At 34.9% G+C, this 17,668-nt stretch overlaps 1 protein-coding gene across 3 annotated transcripts in view; it reads right to left on the bottom strand.

Annotated features, from left to right (window-relative positions):
* The window catches only part of LOC106073171 (uncharacterized), a 211,673-nt gene extending 196,818 nt beyond the window's left edge, over positions 1–14,855 (bottom strand). For 2 of the 3 annotated variants that reach the window (XM_056025959.1, XM_056025958.1), the window contains exons 1-2: positions 14,672–14,855; positions 5,078–5,272 (exon numbers count right to left, since the gene is read on the bottom strand). The gene's annotated coding sequence lies outside the window, so the exon portion shown is untranslated. Of the gene's footprint in view, positions 1–545; positions 911–5,077; positions 5,273–14,671 lie in introns of all 3 variants that reach the window. The other variant, XM_056025960.1, reaches the window with a different exon arrangement.
* Positions 14,856–17,668: the final 2,813 nt, after the last annotated feature.

The following is a 17,668-nucleotide window of genomic DNA, read 5'->3' as shown; positions in this document are numbered from 1 at the left end:
CTAACAGGAAATGGCTTTGTTTTATATATTAGTTCTGTGATTAAAAGCCCATTCTAAAGAAATCCGAGAAATGATTCTGCATTATTTCTAAACTTTGATAACTAAAGATCATTTCTTTTCTATGACAGAAAAGATTAATTGGGGCGACTTCCCTTAGAGCTTGAAAAAGAATTACGTACATAAAAATCTCTCTTCTCTCTCATATATATATATATATATATACATATATAGGTCTGTGAATCGATCAATCGCGGATAAGAATTTGTTTCCGGTTTCCAGTCTAGACATAATATATAAGTCTATGAATTTTATATATAGTATCAACACAGCAGAAGTGAAGTCTGTCGAGTACACATTTTTCTTTTGACTTAAACTTAGACACACTTGACCTGGCTGACGTAATGTATCCTAGAGTGATGAATGGATGAATGTTGACTACTTCTAATATTTATCAAATATCCGGTTTGCGCGTTATTTAACAAAGTGACTGAAAAAGTGGGCAGCAAGAAACGAGATCAAAGTTGTTGTTTTTAATAAACTTTTACCTTGACTTATCCCTTAGTCTGTTGGACCGTTGGGGCACCTTGCAAGATTTGACGACCGTCTTTTTCCATTCCTCTCTGTCTTTTGCTTTAGAACTTCCTTCAATGGCAGGCCTGTCCATTCTTTTATGTTGTCTTCCAATCGCTTTCTCTGTCTGCCTCTTCTTTTTTTTTTCCTGGTACTGTTCACTGAAGGAATGTCTTTGCGAGCCCCGAAGACCTTGTAATATGGCCAGAGATATTTTAGCTTGCGTTTTTTTACGATAGTTAGCAGGTCATCGTGGGGTCCAATTACTGCAGTAACCCTGTTTTTAATCTGTCTTTAAATATGATACCTTGGATCCTTCTGTAGCATCTCAATTCCATTGCTGAGGGAAAAAAGAATCAGTGTTTTGTCAGTGATCAGAAAATGTCTGATAGCACTCACTGACTTTTTCGGCAAGGGATCTTATACAATTTTTGATCTCGTTTTTTCTGCCTCACACAATTTCGGATCTGGACCAGGTTATAAGTTGATCTAGTCGCAGGACCTGGAAATAGCGGTTGCAAACCTATTTTTATGCCTTACTTTTTCAATCTTGGCTAGCCTACGCTACGGGATGGGGGGGGGGGGGTAAAATTTGATGTGACATATGTTACCAACCAGAAATACTTTTTTGTAAAGAAATAAAGTTTTTAGAAGCATCGCCTGATAATATAATGACATTATCTTCGATTTCTAAGTGCAGTATTTGACATGCAGTTGTGACCTGTTGCCACATCTAATGCAGACAAAGCCGTTGTCCGTAGGAGGTCTACTTACGTCAGTCTACTCAGGTCAATGTGAATCACGCCTAATGGATATATAGGTATATCTTAGTGCCCACAGATCTAAAAATAATAGGCATTATCTTCGATTCCGAAGATTAAACAAGAGTACAGCATGCCACATGACCACGCAAACCCAGCTGCGACCTGCAAATTTTGCCACGCCTAATGCAGACAAAGCCGTTGTCCGCGGGGGAGAGGGGTTCACTAAAGTTGTCTTTTCGTGGTCTGCTTATGTCTTTGGCAGGTGTCTTCTTTTGACTCAAATGTGTGTCCTGTGACCTACCATAGTACTCTGTCTCTTTCAGAGGTCATCTGCTTTCCTCTATGCAACTTAGAGCGAAATGGCACCTGACTTTATCTTAATAGCATTTTTTTTTTTTTTGGGGGGGGGGGGGGCCTCTTTTACAGTTATCACTTTATAAAAGTAATAAAATAAACAGTAGAATGCCTGGTCCGCTTTCATTTCACTACCTGGCATCAGACCTTCTCATAAATTTTAGCTTTTCTCTGGAATGTTTATTTATGGCATATTCTCCAACCCCTCCTACCTACACCCCAGCATAAATCCAAATTTTCACTAGGAGGAACACTTTTATTGGACCATTGGGATCTTAGAAATAAAGTCAAAAATTTCATTAAAAAATTATATGAGACAAAAACTATTTCAAATTCAATCATCAAGAACCGAACAAATGATAGACTTACAGTAATAGTATTAGAGGAGTATTATTAATAGCTATTCTCTAAGGGAGAAAAGATTGTTTGGTCATTACAGTAAGTTTGTTTTTTTCATCTGGCATGTGTTTAGCTGGGAGGTAAGATGGCCTGGTCATTACAGTAAGTTTGTTTTTTTCATCTGGCATGTGTTTAGCTGGGAGGTAAGATGGCCTGGTCATTACAGTAAGTTTGTTTTTTTCATCTGGCATGTGTTTAGCTGGGAGGTAAGATGGCCTGGTCATTACAGTAAGTTTTTTTTTCATCTGGCATGTGTTTAGCTGGGAGGTAAGATGGCCTGGTCATTACAGTAAGTTGTTTTTTTTCATCTGGCATGTGTTTAGCTGGGAGGTAAGATGGCCTGGTCATTACAGTAAGTTTTTTTTTTTCATCTGGCATGTGTTTAGCTGGGAGGTAAGATGGCCTGGTCATTACAGTAAGTTTTTTTTTTCATCTGGCATGTGTTTAGCTGGGAGGTAAGATGGCCTGGTCATTACAGTAAGTTTGTTTTTTTCATCTGGCATGTGTTTAGCTGGGAGGTAAGATGGCCTGGTCATTACAGTAAGTTTTTTTTTTCATCTGGCATGTGTTTAGCTGGGAGGTAAGATGGCCTGGTCATTACAGTAAGTTTTTTTTTTCATCTGGCATGTGTTTAGCTGGGAGGTAAGATGGCCTGGTCATTACAGTAAGTTTGTTTTTTTCATCTGGCATGTGTTTAGCTGGGAGGTAAGATGGCCTGGTCATTACAGTAAGTTTTTTTTTTCATCTGGCATGTGTTTAGCTGGGAGGTAAGATGGCCTGGTCATTACAGTAAGTTTTTTTTTTCATCTGGCATGTGTTTAGCTGGGAGGTAAGATGGCCTGGTCATTACAGTAAGTTTGTTTTTTTCATCTGGCATGTGTTTAGCTGGGAGGTAAGATGGCCTGGTCATTACAGTAAGTTTTTTTTTCATCTGGCATGTGTTTAGCTGGGAGGTAAGATGGCCTGGTCATTACAGTAAGTTGTTTTTTTTCATCTGGCATGTGTTTAGCTGGGAGGTAAGATGGCCTGGTCATTACAGTAAGTTTTTTTTTTTCATCTGGCATGTGTTTAGCTGGGAGGTAAGATGGCCTGGTCATTACAGTAAGTTTTTTTTTTCATCTGGCATGTGTTTAGCTTGGAGGTAAGATGGCCTGGTCATTACAGTAAGTTTCTTTTTCATCTGGCATGTGTTTAGCTGGGATGTAAGATGGCCTGGTCATTACAGTAAGTTTCTTTTTCATCTGGCATGTGTTTAGCTGGGAGGTAAGATGGCCTGGTCATTACAGTAAGTTTCTTTTTCATCTGGCATGTGTTTAGCTGGGATGTAAGATGGCCTGGTCATTACAGTAAGTTTCTTTTTCATCTGGCATGTGTTTAGCTGGGAGGTAAGATGGCCTGGTCATTACAGTAAGTTTGTTTTTTTCATCTGGCATGTGTTTAGCTGGGAGGTAAGATGGCCTGGTCATTACAGTAAGTTTGTTTTTTTCATCTGGCATGTGTTTAGCTGGGAGGTAAGATGGCCTGGTCATTACAGTAAGTTTGTTTTTTTCATCTGGCATGTGTTTAGCTGGGAGGTAAGATGGCCTGGTCATTACAGTAAGTTTTTTTTTTTCATCTGGCATGTGTTTAGCTGGGAGGTAAGATGGCCTGGTCATTACAGTAAGTTTTTTTTTTCATCTGGCATGTGTTTAGCTGGGAGGTAAGATGGCCTGGTCATTACAGTAAGTTTTTTTTTCATCTGGCATGTGTTTAGCTGGGAGGTAAGATGGCCTGGTCATTACAGTAATATCGTTTCGTCTTCTCGACATCGTGTGGCCATTCATCATAGAATATTTATCAAGACTTTGCCCTCGAGGCTTTCGCAAGAGACATCGAAAGGTTAGAGTGATTATTACAGACTTGGCTTCGATCCAGAAAGAAAAAAAAAAAAGCTGGGCAGCTTTGGCCAGATAGTTGTCCAGTATGGGAGATCACAGCTGGACGCTACTTAAGATGTTGTCTAGTCATGCGCATGTAGTCATTGAATCAGTGTTGCTTGTAGCCTCTGTAGGGGTATTTATATTCATTATATTTTAACTCGTTTATATCAAGTCGGTCTGTCTGTCTGGTCAAAGTCTTCTACACGTTAGCTCTCCCAGATTCCAGTCTCGGATCAAGCAGAAACTTTGCACAATTATTTATTGTTGATGACAACACGCATATCTCAAAATAAAATAAACAATAAGTTAATCAATTAGTCCAAATTAATTAATTTTGTTTTATATGGAAAACGTACTAACTTATAAAACAGTAAGGTGTGGTGGTAGGTTAATGTACAGAAGTAAATCGTTCGATACAAATTTGAAACTAGAATTGAAAATTAAAACATTTAATTTTTATAAGTACTTGAATAGCTTAGTGGTAAACTGGTTGGCCTCCCATCATAGAAACTCGCGTTCAAATACCGGCTCGAGCAGACTTTAAAAAAAAAATTAGTTTTGAAAACACAGCCAGGATAGATTACTTCATTGATTTAAAATAATTGTTATTTCGCTCAATATAAGCGATGTTTTATATTGTATTTAAATTATTTATTGTCTACATTTTTATTACTTAAATGTTTGCATTAAATATATATATATATCTTCTAGACATGCATTATATTAATGGTTTAATGTTTTTGTTCGCTTATTAACAAAGTCCTTAAATTTTTTGGCTGGTTTTTAGGCTGCTAACTAATGTCAGTATACTTAATAACTTTAATACCAGTCATTGATGAATATACTAAAATAGCTAGAATGTAAACACTGGCCCTTTGTAGATAAAACATTGGGGGGGGGGGGGGGGGGGTTAGGGCGGTAAGCTCCACTACTCCCTATTTCTTATAGGCCGATCCTGGTTAAGCGAAAGCGCACCTCAAAAAAATTGTAAACTGGGACCTGGCGTACTTTATCGAAATCAACCAATGAAAGACTTGCATTCTGAACATTAACTACAAGTCTACGACGTACCTTAAGAAGCGGAACTTGTTTAATGATGTCGAAGTAGCAGTCTCAGTGGTATTCCATTGAGGTGTTAACACTCCAGGGCCGGATATCCAAATGTGTAGCCCTCTTTGGACACACGTAATAGCAAGTGTTGAGTCGTCTACACAAAGTATGGCTTTAGTCTCTCAGTGTTTTGGTCAATGGAGTAGAAAGCATTCCCTTTAAAAAAAAACAACATTTTTTCTGAATGTACAATGTGGTCATCGTGTATAATGTCAACCAAATATGTCAGATGTCATTGCTGGCTCGTACGTTGGGCTCGTGGCCAATACATGAAGAAATTGTCACATGTCATTTTAGAATTGTCACCTTAGTTTCAAAAGTCGTGTAGACATTTTCCGCGTGAAACATTGGAGGAAAAAAAAAACTTTCCTAGTAGGGGAGAGGGGGGATACATCTTCTCGCTCACACCTCGTGCGTTGAAGCGCGAGGCGATTTTGGTCTAGCTCACGTGAATGGACTGCTGTCGTCTGCGTGTGGGGGAATGGGGCTAGAAGAAGGGGGCGTGCAAAGGAGAGGGCTAGTGGCGGGAAACTACAGACACATAAGCGGATCTTTAATCTCGGTGGCAGCGTGGCATCGGGCGGGCGCCATGATTACAAATTAAAGAGAGGAAGAGTTTTGTTAATATTTATTTTTAATCTATTTAAATTTAAAAAGCAAGTCAGAGAAGAAAAAAAGAGAAGTCTATATCTGTGAAGTTTGTTTACTCAGATTTGATTAAACGCTAAAGCTCTTACTTGTGTGGTAGTGAGAAATTTCAATGTCCATTTTTTATATCGCCTACATGAAAAAAAAGTATCGAAAATAATCGAATCATTAGAATTCATCTCTTTTAAAGATAAATTATAAACACTTTGGGGCATTTTGGGCTCTAGGCACGAAACTTGAAAGGTCAAGTAAAAATAAAAGCTTTACTAGACCTTGACCTTTCTTTTGGACATCATCGGTAGCTTGTTCAGGAAGGGGAGGGGGGGGGATATATTGTGCAACTGTGTATACACTTGAACTTTTTGCTTTTTATTCAACGTCATCTGACGAATTATTTATTTATTTTTATGTTAAATTTACTTGGGAAGAGGGGGAATAAAGTTACAAATAGTTGTGTCCTTTTCGAACTGCTTAACAGGAGGAAAAAAAAGCTTCAATAAAAAATTCACCAGTCAAAAGTCTATGTGGGGTATCGTTGCGATGCACAGGGGGAAAAAATGGATGGGGATCGCTCCGACAATGATCGCTTCGGCAAAAAGTAACACAGAGGCTTATTCTTTCGCTTCTCAATTCAGCATTGAAATAGTTGGATTGGTTTAAATTTAGGTTAAAGGTTTGATACGTTTACTTTACATCCAGAGGCACCTTTATTAATTGCCCGTAGAAATAAAATAGACCCACTGTCAGGTGGGTTTTGTCCTCGCGCTCATCTAGGGTATGATGTACTCCGCCGGGCTCCCCACCTGAGCAGTGTTTATTAGCTTTATGCCGGGGTTATAATTTAGCCTTGGCTCGTCTGCCTGGGCACCCCTAACAGTCTAGTAATCAATTTATGCAATACATATCTAGGAACGAATAAAACAAATATTAACGTATACTAGTGAATAACAATATTGCATATAACAACAAAGGTTTAATGAGTTAATGATATATATGATATTATGAGGCATACTGTCACTGTGTTGTTTTATAATGTTAAGGATGTGGCTGTGGTTATCAATGTAGGCGTGGTGGTGACATTGGGTTCTTGTTACAAATCACAGAATAATGAAATGACGCTGGGTGTAGCAGACACATTAAGTTTAATATAACACCACATAGTGAATACACCATACAATTCGACCCAGGAATGGTCAGTATTAATCCAACAGTAATATACGAATATCACAACTTAGTACTTATTCTATAACCAACTACTTTAAACATCTAACTCTACTGCTTATATCTTAAGTGACTCAATACAAGTGCTTGCTACAAGATCTCTATGTGGACTGACTGCCTTTAACTCTCTGGTTCACCTAAGGTCAAAAGTGTTCACCTTAGTGCCACATGGGTTGTGAATAAGATTCACAATATGGAATTAACATACACAATACAGAATTAGGGTTTCTACTCTATGGCACCAACTTTGAGGTGGTGACATTACCTATCACCCCCCTTTTGAAAAAAATTTTGAAGAAATTTTTTTCAGCTTGACGACATAATTATCCTAAGTAGGATCAATTGGAATTCTTGGGGTCTATGAAATGTACAATTGCAGAGTTCAAATAGAACTACAAACTTGCAATAAAATATATAATATGACAGTGTTACACAAAATATTTGCTGAATCAAAAAAAAATTCATACAAGGGCAAAATTCTCTAATTCATCATATTCTTGTAAGGCAATTCAAATAATTCTCTGAGTCAAATACTTAACATCCCAAATAATTCTTTACATGTAGTTCTAATATATACATCAATATTCAAATGTGTTCAATATTTACAAGTCTTTTTCATAATAATATGTGCAAAGTGTGACGAAAATTTCAATGACAATCTCCTATGTCACAATGTGAAAAATTAATACAAGTTTTTTATTCACAATATCTATTTATAAAAAAATCTTTGACACTATAGAAATGTTAGAAGTCTGATTTTTAACACCAATAATACAATATGTACAAATCATGTAGAAAATGTTACAAGTAAGTCTCAATATGTAAGTGATAAGTATAGAAAAATTCAAAATATATGTCAAAATTCAAGATTAAATTGCTTAATGAACATTGTTACAAATTCAATATATCTATTTACTTCAATATGAGGTTTGACATCTCCATAAAAAATTGTTGTGCATTAATATTACACAAGTAAATATGTATAATTCAAGTATCAAAATATTGGATCAAAAGTATCAACATGAAATCAAAATAATAAGTATCCTTCATAGTGCTTTTTACATGCACCTTATGTTTCAATTAAGTATTTCTCTATATGCCAGTTCAAATAATTTGTAGCTAGTAATGGCAAAAGTTTAATGTTACATTGTTTATCAAATAATTATTGAGTACAAAGTTCAAAAAACTCTTTTGTCAAAAAAAATTTAACTGAGAAAATGTGTCAGTTGTGATACAATCTTTGAGTTTACATTAATTTGTTCAAGCATATACATACAAGCATAACATCATAATGGTTTAGTTGTATTTATTTTAATCTGTTGTGAAAAAATGTGTAAGTCCAATTTAAAAGAATAATATCAAGTGTCTCTTTCAGCACTTGAAATATCAAAAAGTGTGTTTACAAGGATCTTCTTGTTTACATCAATGATTGTTACAAAAATATACTCCATAAGAATAGTTTGACAAAAATGTTTTCAAAAAAATACAAGTGTATGTCAATATTTCATTACACTAATTGACATTGAATAAATAAGTTACATTATGAATCAATCTCCTTTTTCAATAGTATTGAAAAATGTGACTAAGTTATATAATTGTGATAAATGACATAGTAAAAAAATTCCAATCTTGTTTACAATAGCTGTAGAAAAAAATTTGTCACAGTTGTTCTCAATACAATGGGAAAAAATAATGTTTACATTGTATGGAAAAAAATTAAGCTAGGTACTGAATAAGTTTGGAAAAAATTCAATGTTTGTTTACATTGTTGAGTACAAAAATGTTATTCTTGTTGACAAAAGAATGTGAAAAAAAAATTGTTGGTTACAATGTAGTAATCAAATTCCAAAAATTGTTTACAAATGGAGTTTTTTTTAAAAAAATGGTTTCTAGTTCAATGTTTACAAATAGTACTCATTGTTTACAAAATAATGCTCAATATTTACAACATAATGCTCAATGTTTACCAGATGCGATGTATTAAGTCAACAACACTGATATTAATTGTGAGTCCCTTAATTGGTGTTCCATATATTTTATGTAATAACTCTTTGTAATGGCCAAAGTTTTTTATTTGTACCCACATTGACTCTCCAAGTTCTGGATGTTTCCAAACTTTTTTATATCCAAAATCACAAGTTATTTCTTGTACTATTTGAAAAATTTCTTTCTGGAAATCACAATCAGATAGGTCATAAAACCATATTGTTTTATGTATTACTGGCTTTTGATGCACTTTAACTTTTGGATAAGATCCAATAATTACTGGACTGATAGTATTTTCAAGTACTACAACTTTTATTTTCCCTTTTATAAATGGTGATTTGATTTCAGCAATGGCAGTTTTACATTCTATCTTTCTAGAGTTTGGTAAGGTTACAATGGCTATATCATTCAAATAATCTTCTTTTTCTACTAAATTGGGCTCTACAAAAGTGATTGTGGATTCTTCATCAACTATGCATACAACATCCTGATAATTGACTTCTAGATCATATACTTCTATCTGTTTGCTGTTTTTAAATGTCAAGGCTAATATTTCTTCTGTTATTATTACTTTAGGTGAGCTAGTGTTAATGTCATTTTGTATTTCTTGTTTTTCAGCTTTATCTTTATCATCTATTTGTATTTCATCTGTTTGTATTTCACTATCATTTGTTTGTGTGTTAATTGTTTGGCAATCTTTATTTAGTTTAGATGCTTCTGTTAGCAAATGAGTTTGACATTCTACATCTATTTTATTTGTAATTGACTGATTATCTTTAGTTGCTTCATGTATACTGACATTGTTGTAATCATGTGAATTAGTAGTTGATGCTAACTCAATGTTTTCTTGATTTACACTATTAGCCCATTTTACTAAGGCTTCTTCTGACAGTTCAACTATATTCTCTATGTTCCCTATAATTAGTTCTTCAGCTGGGTTGTTCATTACTATGGCTTTGTATTGACCAGTGAACCATGGTGATTCAATGAAAACTAATGCTGTTTCACATACTTCCCATAAGTCTTTATTCGCATAAGTCAGTGTGACCTTGTCTTCAAGTATCTGTTCAGGTTTTACTAGTGATTTCTTTACAATGATTGAGGTGCAGCCGCTGTCACGTAATGCATATACCTTAATGCCATCCACATAGGCAGGATACACTTTTAATTTGGCTACCTTTGTCTGTATATATGCTACTGTTTCATATTCTATTGGTCTTTCAGTTGCTACAGCTGCTATGTTTTGTCTGGTATGATTGTTATTGTGGTAAGTATGTTGTCTATCTTGAAATTGGTCTCTTCTAGACATTCTGTTGTTTTGCCATCTTCTGTTTGTTTGATGTGATCTACTGTTAGTTGGACTGTAGCTTTGCCATGTTCTTCTGTTATATTGTTGTTGATAGGATCTATTGTAGTTAGGACTGAAGCTCTGGAAAGTTCTGTTATCTCTTCCATATTTATGGTTTCTATTTACATATTGCTGTTTTTCTGATGCCATTCTCTTTCTGCACTCTGCTTTGGTGTGACCCAATATGCCACAGAAAAAACATTGTATGCTCTTGGCATATTTAAATTTATTTGTAGTTCTTGGATGGTTTTCTGTCACTGTTGCAGCTACATTGTACAATTCCCTTTTGTCTATGGTGATGTTTGGGTGGGAGTCCTTGTATGTTGCTAAGTTGGATATCAATTCAGCTTCATTTTTTATTTTTCTCTCCTTCAGGAATGAGAATGCTGCATCTGTAACATTTATTAACACATTCTCAATGAGAAAGAAATCTAATATCTGTTTGGGGTCTTCTAGGTTGCAGTTTGCGAGTTGTAGCCACTTTGTCATGTTCTGGCGCATGTCATGTATTGTTCTTTTTAAATCTGTATTCTTTGCTAGTTTTATTTCCCTAAAAAGTTTTCGATAGTGCTCCTCCGTTTTGCCAAAATGTTCAATAAGTCTTTGTTTTACTGTGTTGTAGTCTTTTCTTTGCTCCATAGTTAGTGTGTCGATGATGTTTAGTGGTTCACCTCTTAGGTTAGCTAGAAGTTGTTGAGCCATTTGTGCACTATTCATATTTGCTGTTTGACAGATGTATTCAAATTGAATTATGAAATTTTCCAATGTGTCTTCTTTTGGGTCAAAGTTCCTAAATTTGCTATGATACTGATAATGAGATGAAGTTTGACTTGCTGAATTGTCTTTATTTTCTTTTGCTAGCTTGGCCATTTTTTCTTCATGTTCTTTTAATTTTATTTCATGCTGGCGTTCTTTTTCTTTCTCTAAGTTTTCTTGTTCTTTCTCTCTCAGTCTTCTTTCATGTAGCCTTTCTTCACGTTGCTTGTCTTTTTCTACTCTAATTCTATCTATTTCAATTTTAATGAATGCAGCTCTATCATCTTCTTTTAACTTTAGTTTATCCACTATCTCTATTAGTTTTTCATACTCAGCCATTTTCAAAGATTCAAATTAGTAATATAGTTACTTAATAGATATGATAACACTAGGTAGTTGTAAATGAATATTGTACGATAAATACTTATTATAGCTCAAATAGTAATTGCAGGTAATAGTAGATATATATTTTGTGCGAAACAATTGAGGTTATGAGGTATCTTAAGTTATTCTTGGTACTTTGTCTAGTTCGTAATGTAATACTTTACTGATCAATTATGTGATTATGTATTTTTAGTATCTCCCCTTGCAATGTAAAAGTTTATTGCAACAAATAATTCACAATTGTGTGAGCCTTATTAGTCTGATAAATAGTGATCAATGTATCGATAGTATCAAATAGTTGAATGTGCTCAAAGTATATATTATTTACAATCAATCTTGTCACAATCTCAAATCAAAATATATCCCATAGTGTATCAAGTGTGTAGTGTAGTGTTGATAATAATAAAAAATAGGTTGAAATAAGAAGTAAAATAAATATATATATCAATAAGTAAATAATTAGACAAACATAAATACACTATAGATACTAAACAGTCTGCTTTAAAGAGACATTACAAGATAGTAGAAATAGTAGACAAAAGAATTACAATGAGAAATAACTATGACGCAAAAAGAAAATTCAACAAATGTAAACAAGACGATATCAATACAAGAGTTTAACAATATGATAGATACTTGACAAATACAAACTTAACTAATACAGCTATACGATCAAGTATTTACTTTATCTAAAGAGTCCCTACCAATACCTGGATGCTTACTTGAAAAAAAAATATAAATGCTCAGACTCAATAGATAATTAAATTTAGTCCCTAAAGTCAAATGTATATATAAATACAAATGTAAACAATGAAAAAAATTGTGGTGTAGTTCAAAGAGAACTAATCAATACTGATAATACTAAGGGTAATTAAAGTTACTTCCCTTAAATATTCACTTGATGCTTGACTTGTACATAAAGTTCCGGTGATGCTCCACATAAAATATGTCCACAGTACAGTTCATAAGTAATCCACTTGCTAAATCCGCAGCACAACGGTACAGTTCATAAGTAATCCACTTGTTAAATCCACAGCACAATGTTACAGTTCATAAGTAATCCACTTGTTAAATCCACAGTACAATGTTACAGTTCATAAGTAATCCACTTGTTAAATCCACAGTACAATGTTACAGTTCATAAGTAATCCAATAAATACTTCATATGTTTGACAGATAATCCATTAAACAATTCATATAGTTGACAAGTAATCCAATAAATAATTCATGTGCTTGATAGGTAATCCACTGTTTCGTACAGTTGCTGAAACAAATATAAATAACTAAAAATGACCTTAGGTAGTGACGACAAGAGAGGTCTAAGAGTAAGAGCGCTCTCTTATTAAATGTGCTGTTAGACAGCGACAATAGGAGTGTGTCATTAGAATTATGACGAGCACTCGATGTAGATGATTCTTGAATATGTCAGCTACTTCGACTGACCATATATCAGCTGTCTTCAAACGATGACTTGAATGACTTGTAGTACTAGATTTTCACCCACACCGGTTGTAGTATCACGGTTGTCTAGTTTCACCCACACAGGCCGTAGTATCCAGGTTGTCTCAGCGTATCATGTTTGATCTCTTTCGCTTAGGATGTTAAAAAGTAACTTTGAACAATGCTGTGCTCCTAAAGCTATCTCAACTGGTGTAAAAGTATAACCACATAAATCAGGCTTCCAGATAAATGACACTTAGGACAGTAGTCAACTGGAAAAGTTGAAAATACAGCTCAGACAGGAACAGTTCAAATTGTTCAGTTCATCACAGATGAAAAAAATAGCTCGCTAACGGTAACTGTGTCATGGCAGGTCAACATGACATGTAGTAGTAGATCTAGATACCAAGTGTGTAGTCAAAAAAAAATTAATAAATACTGGATTAGTTGCAATTCATGTAAAGTTCAATCTTGAAGTACAAGTTAAAATAGTAGGCACAGTTAACTTTCAATTTCAGCTCTGTTTTCTGTTAGTAGTGTTAGACTAGCTGAAGATAATAATAATGAATAATGTCACTCTTGGATCACGTGAATCTCACTTGAAAAATTGTGTGCTGGTCTCAATAAATGTAGATCTAGGTCATCTCTATAATGTTGAATGTGTCGCTGAACGACCAAATGAGAAAAATAGTAGAGTCTGTAATAATCAGGTTTTAGCTTTCTTGCTCGTTGAGTGGCGTCATGATTTGTGTAAACAAATATTTTTTAGAGTTACTTTTTCATGTGTTAACTAAATAGTTCACTTGCCAACTTCAAAAATATCCGTATAAATGTTACTGTAAGTCACTGTAGTATTAAAATACTTCTGACAGCAATAGAAAAAAATTCTTGACTTGTTCCTCTGGTGCTCATAAATCCTTTAAGTTAGTAGATCTGACACTTCTGACATCATAAAATATCGTTTGCTGACACTTCTGACACTATAATTGCTGTTTGCTGACACTTCTGACACCAAAAATGTCACCGTTCTTTTATATGTTATGAATGTGGCTGTGGTTATCAATGTAGGCGTGGTGGTGACATTGGGTTCTTGTTACAAATCACAGAATAATGAAATGACGCTGGGTGTAGCAGACACATTAAGTTTAATATAACACCACATAGTGAATACACCATACAATTCGACCCAGGAATGGTCAGTATTAATCCAACAGTAATATACGAATATCACAACTTAGTACTTATTCTATAACCAACTACTTTAAACATCTAACTCTACTGCTTATATCTTAAGTGACTCAATACAAGTGCTTGCTACAAGATCTCTATGTGGACTGACTGCCTTTAACTCTCTGGTTCACCTAAGGTCAAAAGTGTTCACCTTAGTGCCACATGGGTTGTGAATAAGATTCACAATATGGAATTAACATACACAATACAGAATTAGGGTTTCTACTCTATGGCACCAACTTTGAGGTGGTGACACATACATTATGAATAAATATCACTGGCAATTACAGATTACATTCAAAGGGCTATAGCACACCTTAATCTCAGTGCCATAGTCAATCAGGCCTCACAACGCCAACCCAACGCCACGGGCAATAGTCAACTACCAAGCCTACAACTCAGACTTGACTCCAGCAGAGTCCCAAGCCTGCGTCCCTAGATAAGAAAAATACACACTCCTTTGATACCGCCATTCTCACGATTATTAAAGAAACGATTGTAAAGCTACGACATGTAGAAGATAGTAAAATAAACTAACTTACCCAATACTGGGGAATAACACCACACAGATAACTCAATCTCAAGGCACACCAAGAGAACACAAAGAGACTCATCTCAAGGCACAACAAGAGAACAATGACACCAATATAGCGCATCCTTAGAAACAGAACTAATAAGACCTTATGGTGCTCAAACGAAAATACCCTACCAGATGCGCACGACACCCACCACCAATAACCGTATTATACAACAAGAAAAATACTTTTAAAAAAACTTTATTAAGTTTTATTTAAATTAATAAGTTTGGATCAGGCATGTAATTAAATTTGTAATAGATCTAGACAATCAAGACCTGCGGTTCTCAACCTTTTATGCTCGGCGACCCCTTTTTACAATCCCCCACTCTACCTCGACACCCCCCCCCCCGGCTAACATACACAGCAATAGAAGAATAGACAAAAACAATCCATTTTTTCGATGGTCTTTGGCGAACCCTGGCAAATCGTCAATCGACCCCCAAGGGGGTCGCAACCCACAGGCTGAGAACCCCTGATCTGGACTAACAATTATAAATATCATTGGCCTCCTTCAGTCGTAGAACGACTATGGTTCATCTCAGAGCACACTTCCTCGTGTGGCTGTGGAGCCCTATTTTGGAGAGACACTCCCGTCCACAGATAGCGCAGGTTAAGGTGGCTTTTGCTTCGGTGACTTCGGCGATTGTTTTTGTTTAGCGCAATTTCATGCTGTTATCTTTCTCTATGCGCTATGATCCAGTCACTTATCTGGACCAGTTGTTGGCTTGATCGCTTTTTTAATGAATAACAAAAACATTATACTACTTTAATTTGAACTCAGGGCCCAGGCTTCCTTAAGGGAACTAATTCAACTCATACCTCCTCATCTGTCAAGTACCATTTCTTTCCCTTATAAGATACTAAGCAAAATAATTAATTGCCTATAGTTAATTAACTAATTGGTTAATGTTTTTTTATTGATTCATGTTTTGTCAGCTACAAGAAATAATCGTGTAAAAAATTTCAACTTAATCCGAGATGGGTTGTGGTAGAAATGACATGTTCAAACCTTTTATCAGACAGAGTGAGTTGATATAAGCTTCATAACAAGCAATACAAAAAAGAATACTCTTAAAAAGCAAAGCTTATCTAAGGGAAGTAACCGCTAAAAACTGCCATTTATCTCATAATTGTGGGGTTATCTCCTTTTTATGCTGTATAAAACAAAATTAATTAATTAGTACTTAAGGATTAGCTTATTGGTTAATTTTTGGATTGATTCGTGTATTTTTATTGACTGTGAGTAATTAAGAAAAATTTTAACTAGAACCGAGTGTGGGAGAAACAAACGTGTCAAAACGTAATAATAATGTATTTATCCACATCTCTCATTAAGTAGCATTTTTTCCATTATTTCGAAAACAAACAAAATAATTTAGTGTTTAATTTTTTTTTTCAGGTTTAATGAATAATTGTGCAAAGCTTTAACTTGATCCGAGAATGGGAAATGGGAGAATAAACATGTTCAAACTTTTTACCAGACAGACAGAGTGAGTTGATATAAGCTTTGTAAAAAAAAAGATAATCAGTTCCACACACTGATATTAAATGACTTTGTTTGTTGTACTTACAAATGCATAAAAATAATTGGAAATGGAAACCCAACAAAGAATGACAAAAAGAACAAGTCTTTTGACAAATGGTTAGCAGAGGAAGATGGACAGATGTTACCTGAAACTGCCATTACGGGGACAGCGCTTTGATAAGAAGAAACAAAGTACCGCTAGATGGCGCCATCTGTCCATGTCTTCCATCCTATTGTGAGCCAATTACTGGTAAACGTTTGTTTGTGAATACAATGCTAGTTAGCCACTGGTTGTAAGAGACATTTTTTTTTTTGGTGAACCAAGTGTCGGTGAATTAGTTGTCTAACAGTGAACCAGTGTCTGACAGTGAAGTATAAGTCAGTCCGATAATTAGTTGTCTAACAGTGAAGTATAAGTCATTCAGAAGATCAGTTGTCTGACAGTGAAATATATTTCAGTCAGACAAACAGTTGTCCGACAGTGAGCCAGTTGTCTGACAATGAACCAGTTGTCTGTCAGTGAGCCAGTTGTCTGTCAACCAAATTTCTGTTTATGGTTGATTTGTCTCTTGAACCAATAGTCCGGTGAACCATTTGTAATCAACGAATTGAAGTTGAACCAGTTGTCTGTGATCAATAAGTCATGAAACAAAAAAGAAAATAGATAGGTCAGTGTTTTATTGTCTTTCATTCTTATACAAAAGTACTTATCACTTTCCATTTTTCTATTTATAGATGCATTTAGCTTCCAAGACAAAAAGTCTGAAGATTATTTACTTTGCTATCTCGCTTCTTGTTCATTGTCAAAGACCAAGTTTGACATTTCCCCATACTAACAAAGACTCTAGAGATTTTAGACTGCTAAAAACAAAACATCGTCCTCTGAAAATGTTTTCCGATTTTCTTTTGCCCACCCTCCCCCTTCCCCTATGTCAACAGAACTTTATTAATTCACACCTGAAGACATTTCGCTCACATCTTGACAAAAGAACAAGTCAATAGTTACGTTGTTGTTTTTTTTTTTTTTTTTGCACGTCAGTGGGACTTTCTCAAATCATTACTGGACCTCATTCACCAATCGTAAACAAACATTGAGCCACGTGATTCTCTATCTCTTCTATACAAATTGCGATCTAATTTTAATCCACAATGGTTATCACGGGACAGTTTTTTCCCCGTTGTTGTACCAATAATATCACGTGACCTTTCATTTTGGTGAATGAGTGTTTTTTTTTTTTTTTAGTTTTAGAGAAAATGAATCCTAGGCTAAATGTTCTTTATTTGGTATCATTTTGAACTTAAAATAACACTAAGTAACTACCATTTGAACTAAAGATTATTTTATTGCTTGCTGGCTTTGTCGAACCCCAGTCTTTCCATTCTACTTAACGTTGCATAATACTTTAACTCAAAAAAAAACAAAAAAAACATTATAT

This window comes from Biomphalaria glabrata, chromosome 4 (assembly GCF_947242115.1).
Source record: "Biomphalaria glabrata chromosome 4, xgBioGlab47.1, whole genome shotgun sequence".
In the NCBI taxonomy this organism is placed as follows: Eukaryota; Metazoa; Mollusca; class Gastropoda; family Planorbidae; genus Biomphalaria; species Biomphalaria glabrata.
The sequence above is the reverse complement of the archived record's forward strand: the minus strand, read 5'-3'. Positions and strand labels throughout refer to the sequence as shown.